Source organism: Molothrus aeneus, chromosome 5, assembly GCF_037042795.1.
Source record: "Molothrus aeneus isolate 106 chromosome 5, BPBGC_Maene_1.0, whole genome shotgun sequence".
In the NCBI taxonomy this organism is placed as follows: Eukaryota; Metazoa; Chordata; class Aves; order Passeriformes; family Icteridae; genus Molothrus; species Molothrus aeneus.
The window spans coordinates 5,108,357-5,125,473 of NC_089650.1; the positions used below are offsets into that span (position 1 = coordinate 5,108,357).

Here is a 17,117-nt window from a genome sequence, read left to right on the forward strand (position 1 = left end):
AAAAGGTGACTTGTCTACAAGTTTTCTAAATCACTAAGCAGCTGTACCCTCAGATGCACTTGACTCAAGCTGCAGATTCATGTGCCTCCCTCTGTCTCCTTCCCCTCATTTTGTAAAACCAGAATAATAAAGCCAGCCTCATAAGCCTTTAGTAAGGATTTGCATTTACAAAGATCTTAAAGTTATCACTTTGAGTAGGAATGATGGCAATCACTGTCACTGGCAAGTTATTAATGATGGAAGTATTGAGAGGCCTCTAGAAATCTATAGTCTACAAATAGCCAGATCAGAACAATTACAAGCTCATGATTTTGCAATGACTGAGAGCCAGAAGTCATTAATGTCTCCTGCAAATGCTGTCATCTCCTCAGAGAAGTTGGTATTAGCTGTGATTTTTGAAAAAAGTGATTCATGAGTTGTAAATGTCTGTTATACATCTGCCAAGAGAGCTTGTGATAACTAATAACTTTTAAAATCTATCATCTAAGATCTTAGACTTTTTTTTTCCTCTCCCAAACTAATTTAAATACTTTCTAATGAGGATGACACATCTCTTGACAAGCACTTTCCCTTGAAGACAATCCACTTATCAGCTTACAGCTAAGGCTGAGACTGCCTTTGCTCTACAGCTGTGATGGAACACAGCAGAAACAACCAAATGTGCCATCAGCTGCCCTGGCCAGGAGCATCCCTCACTGCTGCTAGCAAATACAGGCTGGATTCTAACATCTCTCAGACGTCAGAACACTTTTTTTAGGTGTCTACAGGTGGTTCAGCTATCTATCCAAAGGTAATGCCATTCAGCATGAAACATTCTGGCTTTCTCAGAGACTCCTACATGAATCACATTACTGAAGCATCAAAACATCCTGCACAGGAGTGGGCCACTCTGCTTGCTCAGTTGCCTCTGGGTGATTTTCTCAATAAGCAGTATCTCTGGGGAAAAAAAAATTGCTGTGTTTACATGAGGCAGTCAGCCTTTTCCTAAATTCACACATCTTTCTGTCTACCAATTCTAAATATGCACCAAAAATGAAGTGGAGTCAACACCAGCATTGCTCCAATTCTTTGCATTGGTCAGGAATGTTACATTCCCCAGAAAATTAAAACAATGTCTCACCTTCTCCCAAACAAGGTGCAACAGTACAAGAAAATTAAAAGACTACAGATGGCTGCAAACCTGAAAAAAACCCCCACAAACTTTGCAGAATGAAATATTTGTTACTTCAAATAAATCTTCACAAAAGCAAATAAAGGCCTCCCTTTTCAGTGACTTTAGGAGTCTTGTTAATCCAAAATGTAGCCAAGCTTATGAGGTTAAGAGTTCTAACACCAGATTTTATGTAATTTACCCTTAATTATTATTATTAATTAATTTTAACATTCATTGTCGGTTATACCCAGTACTCTTGAGAGGGTACTGAGGACAGACAAAAAGACAAACAAAAAAGCTCTCTCATTTTAAAAACAGCTTCATTAATACCATGAAAGTGCTTCAGCCTACTGCAGATGTCCAGAGAAGATAATATCTGCACAAAGCAATGCCCTTTGTGTTAACAAAGCAGTGTTTGTGAAAACAAAGGTTTGCACCATAAACTTGAGATGATGTTTAGATGGTTGAGGAGAGCATGTACCACCAGAAGATGTACAGCACCTTCAGCCAGCTTAGAGAAAAGCTTCTTGAGGATAATAAGCCAGCTTTGAAGAGGACATGAGGTACTGAATGCTTTTAGCATGAATTGATGTGTGTGCTGTGCAGTATCCCTTTAGGGCATAGCCTGTTTTTAAATCCAGATGATTCCAGTAATTGGCAGACTTAAATATGTTACCATCAAAGTATTCAGAGAGTTTCTAAAAGCTAAAAAACATTATGTGGCAACTTTACAAATGCCCTCAGGAGATGTAATGGATGCTACCTGCAGAGAGGCAAGAGACCCATGCACATCACCAGGCTGATTGTTGAGCTCATTGCTGCAACACAGCTGCTGCCTGCAAATTGCTTTATTCTGTCAGGCAGCACAAAGAGCTGCTGCAAGGAATGGCACAAGGAACCATGCACAGGCACTCAGAAATCTCCTTGTACTGGCAAAGGGGAGAACCGGGAGAGGGGATGAGGAGGGGTTAAAGGACAGGGGAAGAACCATGGGTATGTGGAACAGAGCCACTTTTTTAGTAAAAACCTCACACGCTTCAAAACACATCTAATCTGTGTTCTGAAACTCCAGAGGGGCAGATGCATTCTTGATCAGAGTAAATCAAGGAGAACCACCCCCTTATAAGCAGCCACAAAGACTTTTCTAACCAATGGTGAGAATTCTCTACACTTTCCTGGGCTTTTTCTCTGTGCAGAGGAAGAAAAGAGAGTTCAGCTTATAAAAGAATGACTTCTCTGTCCCAGCTCATGTATGCTCTAAATGTGTGCATGGTGCAACACACAGGTGTCACCCCACATGGGTGTTCACACCATTGCATATCTTTGGCATTTTTTTCTCACTTGTGGAGAAGGCTTGCAGTTCTAGCACTGAGCTGTGCAGCTGATAATGATAATTAAATCAGAGTGCCTGGTGACTTGACCAGACTGCAGAGCTGGCCTCTGGACTTAAAGGAGGTGATGCCAATAAGTGCTTTCTACAGCAGAGCCAAGTTCTTACAGTGCTGCTTGCAGAGGCTGGCAATGTCAGCACTGGCCAACCATAAACACAGGGTCTTGAACTTAAGTACTGAGAAGTAAATATAAAAATAAAGGGTTTTCAAATATTTGGCATTCTAAATCTACTTGTTTGTGTGCTGGACTCTCTGCAGACATCTGTTAAGGTAAAGCATCTGCCTTGAGGAGCTCACTCCAGGCTGGACACAGAGAGCTGCACAGGGATTAGGGAAAGTGCAACGAAAGGGATTGTTTGCACTTTTTCAGCCCACACTTTGCATCTGTTAATAATTGAAGATCTTAAACAACTCTCAGTATTTATTTTAAAAGCACTTCAGTTTACCTTTAAAAAAGTCCTCTTGGCTCTGTTCTGTTGGCTGACACTGATTCCATAAATGTTTCAGCAAGCAAAACATGTTAATGCCGTTCCCCGGGCTCACAGAATTTAGCATTTATTTACACTGATAAAACATTTTAAATATTTATTACATGGGAAAAACATTGCTTTTTACACCAGGTCAAGCCCTTTTTAGCTCTGCATTAACCCAAAAGTTTAGAATACAGCTGGGAAGAAGAGAGACCATGGAAGAATGAAGGAAAAACTCTTATACCAAGTAACATTGATCTTTCTCAAAGCTATGGGAAATGCACTTTTAGGGCTGCTGCAGGTGTTTTAGAGCTATTACATGGTGCTGCGTTTTTCTCTCAGGAAGATGATGAGAGGGGCTGTTTGCTGGCTCATCGATTCAGGCAGTTATTGAAGAATGTGCTTTATCTTTGAGCAAGTGAATGTCTGCACCTAAAGCAATGGGATTACCTATATATCCCATTGTGTACTTACAAGTTCTTTTGGATTTCAACCAATGTTTAGCAAGATGGCACAAGAGAAAGAGCCAGCTGCAAAAATGCACTTGGCATTGTTGCCTTGTGAAACATATCCAAAGAAATGAATGGTAAGTTTGCTAATAAAGAATTCCTCTCAAGAAAGACATGCCTATAAAAAGTAAGACAATTCTTAGAAACACCTAACTTGCCTTTTTTTTTTTCAAGATTGTGAACTTTCAGACCTGAAAAATCTTCTGAGACCGATTCTGCCAGGTTTTTTCTCAAAATGATAATATCTCTTTGTTGCACAGTGTTCATAAATTCCCAATTAATTAGGGCATGAGTATTGATTTTCTCATCCTTTTCCCCTTGGGTTTCCTGTCCTTTTGTACCCTTCTATTTCCCACTCTTTTTCCTCTCCTTTTTCACCTCACATTTCCTGCCATTTTTCCTCCCTCTTTTTCTTCCCTTTCTCACTCTATTTAAATATTTCAAATATTGGAAAAGGAGGATTTCCTCAAAATTTAAACCCTTAAAACCAAGGGAAAACAGGGATTCCCTTGCAATTTAAGCCTTAAGATGATGAAAATAGAAGATTTTCCCTATTTTCAAATCCATAAAATGGCATCAGAAAGGTTATCCCTTCCATTAAACTAGAAAACAACAATTCCTCTTCAAGTAATACCTTTAAATCATGGAAAAGGTTGGTTTTCCTTCAACTGATACCCTTAAAATCACAGGTGAAGGGGAGATCCCCTGCAATTTAAACATAGACAATAATGGAAAATGAAATTTCCCCTCAAACTCTGGGGTCACTGGGGCACACTAGGGAGGGACTGGGGGCACTTGAGAGGGACTAGAGGCACTGGGATGGGACTGGGAAGATGAAATCCAAAAGAGAAAGAAAAAGGATCTTTCCTGTGCTGCCCCACCTGCTCAGGTGTGCTGCTGCCCTCTCCTGCACTGCTCTGGGGCACAGGGATTGTCCCTTGGCACACCTGAGCAATGCCCCGGGAGCACCCAGGTGTTCCCCCTGCCCTGCAAATGCTGTCCCTGCTGTCCTTTGGGAGATTCCCGGGGATCACCCCCTCCAGCAGGTACAGGAACCCCCCTGAAAGGTACAGTACCCAGGAACCCCCCTGAAAGCAGCCCTGAGCAGGGCCGGCCCCTCCTCATCCTCACTGACCACACCTGGGGCTGCTTCTGCTTCACCCCTCCTCATCCTCACTGACCACACCTGGGGCTGCTTTACCCCTCCTCATCCTCACTGACCACACCTGGGGCTGCTTCACCCCTCCTCATCCTCACTGACCACACCTGGGGCTGCTTCACCCCTCCTCATCCTCACTGATCACACCTGGGGCTGCTTCACCCCCTCCTCATCCTCACTGATCACACCTGGGGCTGCTTCACCCCCTCCTCATCCTCACTGATCACACCTGGGGCTGTGATTTCTTAACTTCCCAAACATTTCTTAACTTCCACCAACATTACAATTAATTTTATTTTAGGCAAGGACACCGAGTGCTCAGGAGCCCTGCTCTTGAAGCAGTTAATGCACTTTTTGGAGCTATTTGGACATTAGGAGTGCTATGGCAATTAAGGAGCTGGCAGCTTTTGTCCAAGGGGCAGTGTGTTTGGACACTCAAACACTGCTACCTTTCAGTTTGAGCCCTCCTTCATATGAGCCCATTTTCTGCCTGATTTGGAAGGGCCATGTCATGACTGAGTTCTGCAGGCAAAGCTTAAAACATTCTTAGGACGTTGGTCTCAGAACTAACATTCAGGCCCTGCCAAGCAGAGCCGCGCGCACAATTTTAATGTGTCTTCAATTTTGGATCAAGCTTGGTTTGCTGGACAGGGCAGTTTCCTGTTCCCATCATATTAGTAGTTCAGTTTACTCTGAGTACTCTTCCTGAGTTCACTCTTCCATTGGTTTTTCAGGGATCTATTTTGCCCACATCACAGGGTGCCTGAACCAGGGCTGTGAGCAGACACAGTCTCATATAAATGACCTCCTAGAAGTGAGCAGGAACAAAAGGGAAAGGAGAGGACCATCCCTCCTCTGCCTTCCTATACACAAAAAATATACATTTTCATCCTTAAGGCAGTGCCAGGGGTGTGGGAAGCAATTCTTTTTCTGCTAATACAGTTCAGAAGAAAACTACTACTTTGTGCAAGCAAGGAGGAAGCAGGGGAGGATTTGTGACTCAGCACAGGGCCTGAGTCAGATCACTTCTGGGAACCACTCTGAAGTGGTGGAGCTGATGCACCATCGCCAGCCACGAGCAAGGTCTAGCCACAAATCACATTTATTTCTGACAATGCACTGAGAGACTGCCACTACAGTTCTATTTCCAAAGCACAAGCAATATAACCAGTAATATTCCCCAAAGTGGATGTTTATCACTTAATAAATGTAGACATTGGCTAAGAAAATTGAAAAATATTAAATATTCATAAATATGAAAGGCTTTATGGCAATTTCAAAGGAAGCCTGGAAAACAACAGACAGTTTTAGCACAGAAAGGTCCACAGTCATGGCAAGATATCTTAGATAAGTACATCTACAATGATTTGTGAGAAAAAATATTGAGGACTTTCTTCACCACTGTTGCAAAGGGAAATCATATCATACAGTTCATTTAAGGACAGCTGTACAATAGCAATTTGGGGAGGTAGTCTTTTTCTGTCTTGCTGGATTCTCAAAATGTTAGTGGCAGATTGCTAGATAAAGTAAATTCTGTGGGTGTAGCCCAGCATTCTTGGGGCTGCAGATGTCATTTATATTTCAAGAATAATAGGGAAGGTCTTGGAATAGTAAGGAAAGACAAAACACAGAACAGAAAACTAGTTGATGTAAAAAGAAATAGGAAAGAAAAATTTCAAGCTTCAGGGAGACTACTTTTGAGTAGGCAATGCTGTTTAAACATACACAAGCACTCAATTCAAAACCATGTGCTGTAAAAAAATAGAAAAAAGAAAGTTTTGGCATCTGCTCATGATGTTCTCATTGCTGCATTTTCAAACCATGTCTTCATTGACTTCTCAAACCCAAATAGTTACACACAAGGGGATTTGTGCAAATGGGCCTGTGGATGTGAACACAATTGCTTTATGCTTGCCGGGTCTTGCAATACCACCCTTGCCTCATCCTTTGAGGCAAGAAAGGATCAGCAGAACAAAACCAAAAGCCACAACAAAACCCCAGCTCTTCTTTCTGGATTCTTTTCTCTTGGGAAGAAGTTCAGCTTGAGCATCCTCTGCCTGCCAGAGTGACCTGACTTAAGCAGACAATGCAGCTTGTCCTGAGGCACAGAGCCCCAGCTTGAGGAGGATGCTTGGATAAATGTACACATGGCTTGGGCTCCTGGACTCTGCTGGAAGAGACCTCTAGTACCACTCACAGAAGCATCCCTCTCTCCTCCTGAGGGACTTTAACTTTTTTTAGTAGCCTTCTGTTCAAGGTATGTAAATGTCCACTTTCTTACAAAGTTGCTTGATGACTAATAAGATTTTCTTCACCTTTCCAGTTCCAACATAAGAGGTAGCTCCTGTAAGTTCAGCCTCGCTCTCTAACCATTTGATTTTAGCCCAGTTCAGCTGAGGATGAGATCTAGACAAGATCTTCAGACTTTAAATGTAAAAAAATCAAACCTAGAAATGGTGTGGTGTCCCTCCCATGCAGCTACCTGAATATAGAGGAAGAGCATGGAGAGAAAAGCAGCAACTGAGTGCCTACAGAAAATTCCACATGACAGAAAAAAGGCCATCTTGAGCAAAACCAAAACGAAGTTCAGTGAGCAAACACCAAAGCTGATTTGAACAAAGACCACAGTGTGCTGCCAAGTAGTCTTACACAGAGTGGGGAGGTTGAGGTCAAATACACTCTGCCAGACAGAGACTTCTGAAGATGGTTTAAAGTTAAGGCAGGTAAAGGCCTTCAGGAGCCCTGGTAGTCTCTAGGCCAGCAAGGATCAGCTGTCAGTATTTCCCAGGAAATAGCTTTGATTTTCTGCTGACAGGATGATCATGGACTGAGAAAACCATTCATGGGCTCACTGTAAAGGTTTTATCTGTTCTTAACCACTGTGAAGGACCACAGATAGGAAGAATTTTTCTTGACTCCTCTTCCTACAGAGCTATCCAAATCCAGTCTGGCCCCAGGACTGCCCCAGTTCTCAGTGAAATGATCCATCATATTTCTGTTTTTTTCAATTTCTTCATATACAAGAACAGCTGTGACAGGGAACAATATTTACAGGGGGAAATTTTGGTCTACTTCTATGCCACTGGATTAAATCAGAAAACTTGGGTAGGAATATGTCAACATGGTGTTCTGTCTTCAGTCTGGACAGGTGAACATAAAAAACAAAACCCAAGCCAAGAGTTAACCTCTGAACTGAGATAATGACAGAAAAAGCCTTGTTTCAGGATATCAAATGCTGCTGTATGCAGCTCTGAAAAATGTCCTAACACATGTCCTAAGGAAATAGTTTTGCAAACAAGGAACTTTGAAAATCTGGAAGCACTAAATCCTCATGGTAGTACAAATGGGCTCAAAGCAATTTTGTCTCCATCATTTGAGTGGAAGATTAATAACATTTGGGTTACAAACACCTGTATAAAATTGTTAACATTTTTTACAGTATGCTGACAGAATTCCACAGGTAAGTGGACATCAGCCTCCTTTCTCTATTACAAATAATAAAGAGTATTTTATTTGTTTGATGCCCTTCTCCAGTGTTCTAACTCATCACTTGTGTACAGGTTTAGAAAAGGCAATAGCTTAAATGTTAACAAATGTTAACAGGGATTCTGTAAATGTAGAACTCCAGCCAGGGATTATAAGATTACAGCTTTTTACTATGTGGAGAAAAATATATTGATGAAAGAAATTGATCTTCTTGCAGGTTAAATGCTCCAGCAAACAACAAGTGGCTTACTAAGTTTACTTACAAGTGGCTTTACTTTTGGCTACACAGTTTGAACTTCTCGTGATAGAAGGATTACAACAAAATATTGGACAAAACCTAAAACTTTGTCTTTAGATGTCTGGGAAGAAATACAGCACTGTATGTGACAAATAATAGGTTGTATAGCCCTGGAGAGGAAAATTGACCCAAGCTCTCAAGGTGGGATGGTGCTTAATGAGCACAGATGGGACTGAGCTCTGGAGAGACACAGTGTGGCATTTTCAAGTCACTGTCATGGAGGGTTTCCAGGAGAATTTTGAGAATCTAACAATAGAAATCTACCAGATCAGGTAATTAAACAGCTGATGCAAACCCCACAATGTGTGATCATTGCTGTGTTACTGTCTTGGTGCACATGTGGGATTTGTTTTCTCTTCCTAAACAGCTGAAAAAAAAGACATGGCCAGATAAATCTGAGCAACGCTGACTCTTAGTTTTAAGAACAAAGAGTGGATTTAGGGACTTATCAACTCAGTGGTTAATCAGTCCCCTCTCAGAATACCTAAAACTCCAGCTTTCTTTTTTCTTCCACATTAGTGAGACTGCTGCTTTTGATTTTTATAAACCTGATTAGACTTAAAACTCTTCTTGCACACATCAGATAATAAAATGCTTTGGGGGAGAAAAAAGCTTTCTGACATAATAAGCAAAACATCCTTTAGCTCACTAAGCAGCCCCAGTATGTTTTGACAGAAAAAATAATGGTTGCCATTTTCATGAAGTTGTATTTTTCAGAAGAAAGAATGGTTCTTATTGGTGTTTGCTTTCTTTACAACTCTCTTTACAACTTGCACAGTTCAAAGGCTTTTTGTACAGGTTGTGTGTGTGTTGCTAGAATACACTGGAATTAAACATTTATTTTTTTAAATTTCTTTTTACATATAATAAGCTGTCAAGGGGGAATCATAAGGCTCTCCTGCTGCAATCTGATCAGCTAAATAAAATTCTTAACAGATACAAAAATCTACAAATATAAATCAGAGTAATCTGACTTCCTCCAAAGGAAATTTTTAAAGTGAAAAATCTCAGTGCTGGAATAGGAAAAGCAAAAGGTGGGCTAAAAGCTTGAGTTTAAATTTTCACCTATATTGTGAGGGGAAGGGTGACACTCAATGCTAAATTCTTTCATTGGGTGCTGTTCATATTAAAAACCTAAACTGTTAGATTTAGAACAGGCCTTTGTAAAGTCTGTGTGTATTCATACCTGGATGTATTGATTTGACTTATGATCAAGACATCAAACCTGATTAAAATTATCCTTTGGTAATTTTCAGTACAAATAAAAGTCAATGTACATCAACAAACTTCAAGAAAATGCCAGCTGTAGAAAAGACCTGAACAGCTTATTGCAGGAAAAAAAACCCCAGCCAATAACCAAACCCAACAACCAATGCAAAAAAAAAAAAAAAAAAAGAGAGAGGCAAAATGTAGACAGTCTGCTAGCTTAATGTGTGAGCAATAATAGAAAATAACCACCCCCAACAGATTATACTTCTAAGATGTACAGCATTCTATATGCCCCAGTTCTCACACCACTGCCTTAGCCCTCTGCAAGGAGGGTGTGTGGTTGAAAGATGAGATGCTTGAAGAAAGTTTAGAGAGAATGTTTTGTATTCCTGTAAAGAAATTGAATTTCTATAGCCATTTCCACTGCTAAAGAAAACAACATTTAGTAAGGCCTATGGAAAGAAGTGAAAAAATAGAATTTTTATAATTTCTTCTATTTCTTTTATCCCGTGAGCTACATTCTGTCAAAAACGCTTCTGATGTAAAACTGTTGAGCAGCATTAGCAGTACAGAAATTGAAAAAAAAATTCTTTGGAGAGGGTTAGCAGATGTTTTCTGAATTGTGATTGATGTGGCAGGGCAAACCAGCAGAAGATAATCGAAAACTGAAAAAATAAAAGGCATAGCTACTCAACTCATAAAAAATAGTTGCAACAAAGGGGAAAACACATATGGGATAAGTTATTGTTACATGTGTTAAACAGGAATTGGATTTGCTTCTGGAAAAAAAGGGAGATTAAGAAACATGTCTGATCTCCTTCCCTTTTCCTTGGCACAAGGAAAACTTAGATAAAACATTAAGAGACTGGGCAGGTTAGGTGGGCTCTCATTTCCATACTTCCCCATGATCAGAACAGCAAATTTGTTCCATCAGTGAACATCTTAAGCACTGAAAAGTTTATTGGTTGTTCATACCAGCCAGCATGCCTGTGCTCTCATCTAGCACAGCAATAGCAAGCAGACACAACAAAGGCAGTACCTAATTTCAGAGAAATCCACATTAAAGAGTAGAGGGAGGTTCTCCTATAGATTTATGTAGACATTGAAACTTAAAAATATTATTTCTTCATCCTTGCCTGTACTTAATCCATGATTTGGTGTTTTTTTGTTGTGGGTTTTTTTTTTCCCCTACTATAGCACTTGAACAAGATGCAATATTATTATAAATTCAGACTATCACTGAAAAAAATTATCGGCAGGCTTAAAATGCATTCACTGGCTGAGAATACTGTCTGACTGGTCTGCTGCTCTGTGCTTTGCTGATATTTTAATAATGCTCTGTGAAAATCACAACAAGGACCACAGGCATCCAACAAGGCTTTTGGAAAGCTTGGACAGACAGAAGTAATTCAATTGATGCCAGAGTCATGGAACATCCATGTACCATCTTGTGTCCTGAGCAAAACCTATGAACTCTCCTGTGTCCCACTTTTGATTTGACTGCTACCCAGTGTGTGTGCCAGTCACATCCTTGGGACAGGATGAGAAAGAGAAAGCTAAAAAGTCCCATCAGGGCAGCAACACATTAACAAACACACAGTAACTAGAGAAAATGAACAAAGAACATCAAATCATTGCTTACAAGATCTTAAATTAATAAGCAATGCATAATTCAGCCAACTGAAATCAAAGTATGCAATGACATTTGTTGTAAGCTTGGGATGACACCAGATGCAGTAGAGGTGTCATCTGGAAGGGAATGTCAGAAACACCCAAAGCAGATAATGCCCTTCCTACTTTGATGTGGAACAGCCAAATCTTCCCTCCCCAGCGTGGTGAGAGCAGCAGCCAGAAATTACAAGTGAGCAACTGGGAACCCAACGTGTTCCCATTTGTACCAGTTAGCTACAACCTGTACAGCTACAATACAAACTGTTCTGAGGAGACAGCAGATGGCATTCTCAGATTTTTAGATGCTTCAGGACAAGCATCTTGGTGGCGTGGCCTCCCTTTCAGACCTGTGCCCTACAAGCAATCTGAATAACTTTGGGCATTGCTCGAAGAATGAAAAAATGGTACTGGAAATCTCTGATCCATCCAGAGCCCTTCTGGAAATTCTCTTACTAAGCCAAGAGAGATTTTTTATTATCTCCCTGTCTGTTCTTTGATGTCAGCATGTAGCTTGTTTTCTTCTTTTGGAAGGGACTGCCTACACCCTGATGTGGTCCCATATTATGATATTGGCATTTTTTCTGTTGTGAAGACATGCTGAATAATCATGCCAGCATGCACAGTAACTCGTAGGATAAAGGCTGAGGCAGTTATTGGGTAGATTTGTAGTCAGTGTTATTTTTAAAACAGCTGCATAGGCAAGATCAAATAAATATTTCCATGTTTTCATTGGCATTCCTTAAATATGAGAGAAATCTTTATGAGAGCAACAATGTGCCCCTGTGAGTAATCATCCTTAGCAAGATGAACCCCTCTTTGCTACTGCTACACAGACTTCACTTCTTCTGCCATAAATTACATAATTTTGCAGGCTGTACCTCTCAGGGAAGCAGGCTTTGATTCCTGGTTGTGTAATCCCTACTCACAGGCATGATCCTTACCTAAGGGAGGTGCTAGGCTGGAATCAAATTACTCCCTGGAGTAACAGTGACCTAAGTAAATAAAGGACTTGCAAGCATGTGTAGAGCTTGCAGTTAACCACGAAGAAACAAGCCTAGTGAGGACATTGAGTTCAGACTGTTCTATCCTTTCTATACCACTCCCTCCCCATTTGTAACGAAAGTAAAACAAATTGGCCACTTGAGATTAAAAACAGCGAGGCAAGGACATGGGAAAGGTGGTGCAACTTGTCCTCTCACAGTGCCGTATGTGCTGGAGAGGTGGCACAGAGGGTTAAGAAGTCTTGCTCAAGAATGAAGGAGAACTTCAGGGATCTGCCTGAGAGCATGTTTGCTACAGCTTCTGGACCTCAAGAGAAAAGGAAGATTTTTTGGCAAAAACTGACATTATTTAATGTAACAACAGCAAAATTTAGGGCAGAACTTATATTTGGAAGCCAAATTTTGCCTAAATGCATATTAAGTGATTCCCTCTGTTGTCTAGGACCTTTGTCTTGTAGGTTTGGGGGCAGTAAACTGCTAAGTAAGGATCCTAATAAGGATTTCCTCATTATACATCTTAATGTATTCTTTAGTTCCTACACACAGACCTGTCACACTTGGGGAGCTCTGATCAGGCCACTTCTCCTATGTCCTCCCACTGAAGGCAAGCCACAGTCCTGCCCTGGTGTGTGGGTCATAACATAACCTCAGGAGGGCAGATTTGAGTCCCCTTGCTCCACCAGTGACAGTGAATAAATGCAAATCATGTGCAAGACACACCTGTCAACCCTACTTTGTTAGGAGCATATACATTTTAAAAGTCCATTCCAAAAGCATATACATTTTAAAAATACATTTTAAAAGTGGACTTCCTTACATCAGTTAGCATTTCCTTAAGACTTAATACCTGCTATTCAACATGTAGAAACAGTCAATGGCTTAATGTTTTTTTGTCATATTCCAAAAACACATGGTTATCAAAAGAGGTGCCATTTTGGATTCCTTGAATTCTCTGTGTTTGTTACCTCAATTAGATTATTTCCTCAACTCTATGTCATAGTGTTAATTTTCTCTCACAGAACAGAAAATAATGAGAAATTACAGTTGAAAAGTTTGATTGGGCACTGAAAAAAAAAAAAAAAGAATCCTGAATGCAAACCAGATAATTGCATTGGACGTGCTTTGTTTCAACAGCTGCAAAATGGAATAATTGCAATGGGTTGAGCTGTGCTGTCTCAGTGGCTGGGAAGGAGGGCGGCAATCCCAGGCCACACAGTCAAGTGCCTGGGATGGACTAGGGTGAATGCCACCACTGCACATTGAGATACAGGGAGAGACAGAGCTGAACATCTAGGGTTGCTCTAGGTCCTGTTGTCACCCTCCAGCAAAGTGGCTTGGCAGACCCCAAGCCACTTTGATTTTCCAACCATGGAATCATGCTACAAATGAGAATAGTGTGTTTTCCTTGGGAAAGAACATTTGAGGGTGGTTAAACATCACCATTTTGATGTTTTACTCCGTGCTTTACACAGCCCAGGCAGAATGGAAGGTTCCAGAGGCAGAGTGCCTGCAGCAGGAGCTGGGCCCTCTACATTGATCCTTTCTAACTGGTCCAGCCTTCTGCACACACCAAGCAAAGAGGCTCTGAAGACGTTTCAACTACAAACAAGCTCAATCTAGCTTCTAGAATTATTCAGGTTTACAAGGATTATGCAAGATAGAAAATGCTGAAGCTGTTCCCCCCAGTTAAGTACACTCCCTCTAAATCAGGTGTAGTGGAAGACAAAGTCTCTGCTATAGGATCAGTTTCTAGCTCACAGCATCAGGAGCTCTTCTTCTTGTGGGCAAAAAGCATCAAACACCCATTTTACCATAAATCCTTCCAAGTCCTGGAATCAAAGATGAGATAGAGCAGTTTCTTACATTAAAAAAATGACCATGGTGGTTCTGAGATGTCTCTGCTGTCTTAAACTCTATAAGTTACTCTGAATTTTGCTAAAAATGTCCCCCCTTATGTTTTTATTTTCAGGGGGAGGTATCGCTGAATTATGAGCCCATACAGACAGAATTCTCCTGTGATTTCAAATTGAAAAGGGGGAGAAAAAATATTGCCAGTCTTAGTGTGAGGAACAGTCACTATTGGAAAATACAGACTATAACCTCAATATCTTGTAAGCATTTGAAAGCTTTTGCTCTTACTTCTCCACAAAAACCTGATAGTGATTTAGCACACACAATATATTTAGGCAGTCCCACACACAAAAACACCTAGACAGGACAAAATCCAGTCTTATCACACCTGTGATTTCCTTGCTTCATCTACATGCAATAATATAGCAAATTAACAATAAAGACAACTGGGTGACTTTGCCAATCCAGCATCTCTCGAATGAGCAAAACCTTTCCTCAGGCATTACTCTTCCCATAGAGCACTCAGGGTGTATTTTACTTCTCATCTTCATTGCTGTACGTGGTGAATGTGGCATTAGAGACCTGGATGGCTCAGATCTATCAGGACATTGCAAGGAAAGGCAGAATACTTTCCTACCTGTTACAAAGCTCAAAGAAATATTTTGATTAATGCCAGAGAGTTTGGGATAAGGAGAGAAGATGACTGTGGCAATGAGAAAACACTGCAATAAATATGGGGTAGAAAACACTGCTGAGATGGAGAAATCGTTATACCTTTTAATAGAGCATTTCAGGGCAGATTACTAATTGCAATGAGATAGACCAAAATCTAAAAATGTCTAAATTTTTCATTTACCTTGTCTGAAGGTGCCCAATTTTGTCATAAACTCAGAGTAACCATGGACTGGGATATAAGCATCATTTTGAAAAAGTATGTGTTCTAGTTAATTATTTAAATACACATAAAAGTAGTCATCTCTAGGCATTCACACATGAAAATTCTGGTCTTATTTAACTCAAAAATGTACTCTGCCAGATACATGCTGCTGTGTCACTAACAGAAGGACATTGCATTGTCATGGGGAGGGTTTGGCTTAGGTCCTTTTGCTCATCCCTCTCTTTCCCTGTTATACAATTGCTGCATCTCCAGCAGACCATGTAAGTACTGGTGCTAGAGAGGTACCTACACTGCCTTTGAGTAACTCTCCTGCTACAAGACTCCAGTGAAGCTTGAAAATATCACAAGCTTAGCTTTCTGTGGTTTTAAAATAAAAAAAATAAGAGAGACATCATGGTAAGTTTTTGTTCCAGTGGAACAGTCAAGTTTCCTCTCTAGGTTCATTAAGAGCAGCAGGGTCTTCTGCCCACATAAATCTGTGTTGTCAGCAGAGGCTCTAGTTGAAAACACAAATATGGAGCACAGTAGCTACTCAAATCATGTGACTTCCAAATTGTCTAGGAGAGCTTATCAATTAAGTCTGGCAAATATCAGATAGGCAATAACCAGTGGCAAAAATGCAGTTACATTAAGACGAAGTACAACATAAAGAGAATGAACAGAATGTATGAGGTGGTATAATTGAGCAGCATGAATAAAGGTGATAGAAATGGAATTTTATAAATTAAAAGGGCATGAGCTAGCATGCGTAGGAGTAGCTCGTTGCCCTTTCCAATAGTCAGGAGTGATTTTCTTCTTTAATTGGATCATGCTTCTTCATTGCCCAATTGGATGTTTCTTTTTGCCTTCCTGAAGCATAGAATGCTTAAAACAGGTTGTAAAATATGTAATAACATAAAACCAAGAGAGAAGAGTAATCAACAGAAAACTCATAGCACAAAAGGGCTGACTAGATTCTTTCCATAGAAAGCTTTACAATACTTGACACTCCTGCCAAAGGAGATACTGGGTAAGTTTCCAAGACACTAAAGTGATTAAGTTTTGGTAGACATGCTGATTTTGCACTTGTCTACTTATGTCCATCAAGGGAATTGTTTTCCTTCTCTCTCCTTTCTCAAACCACTATATTGATCTTAATGCCACACATCAAGACAGGTGCTCTAAAACACATATGAAGTTTTCCTTACAAGAAGACTGCTTTGGTACTCCAGCAGTAAAGTTCTTTTAGCAACCAAACTAAAGTGCGCACTGCAAGAACTCCGTTAATATGGCAGTAACAGAATAGCTGAACAGTGAAATCTGGCCTGTGTATCAATGATATGAAGTTCTTAGATCTCATTTTCAAAAGTGACTTTACTATGATGAAACCTAAATAATCTGTGTGCTTTGCAAATAATCACCATTAATCTACACACTAATTCCAGGCTAGAAGGACTGAGTGTGGACCATTTCTCCAGAAGCAGGACTTAAAAAAAAAAGTTGTGGGGAAAAAAAGTTTGCTTAATTAGCTCAAACTCTTTTCTGTTCACAAAGCAATGGCCAGCAGTGGGATGACAGCTGTGGGAAGTATCTAATCTACTGCTCTGCCATACACCTCACACACAAGAACTGTACCTCTCACTCCAAAAAAGTTTTCTGGAAAAGAACTCAAACTATTTTAAAGAAGAATCTAACACAAAATCCCCTCAAACCAAATCCAATTGATCCCTGTGGAGTTTCTTGGAAATGTGTAAATACTTAACACTATTTTTTTTAAGTTGTACTGGGAACCCAAACACTTGGAATTCAGTTCCTTTGAAGGCTTCTCCTGTGATGGTACAGTTATTTTCTGTGCCATGGATAAAAAAAGTCTGTCTTATCTTTTGAACAAAATGTCTTGTTTTCTTCCTTATGACAAGTGGTCTTGTGAATGTCCACATAACCACAAAGCATAAAAGTGTCATCTGTTCTCTTAAAAATTATGAAATTTTGATGTGCCCACAACCATCATCCAGATGTAGTCTTCAGGCTTTGTTGAATTC

At 40.3% G+C, this 17,117-nt stretch overlaps 1 protein-coding gene across 1 annotated transcript in view; it reads right to left on the reverse strand.

Annotated features, from left to right (window-relative positions):
* The window catches only part of CACNA1C (calcium voltage-gated channel subunit alpha1 C), a 416,271-nt gene that overhangs the window by 168,302 nt on the left and 230,852 nt on the right, over window positions 1–17,117 (reverse strand). The gene's annotated exons all lie outside the window — the stretch shown is intronic.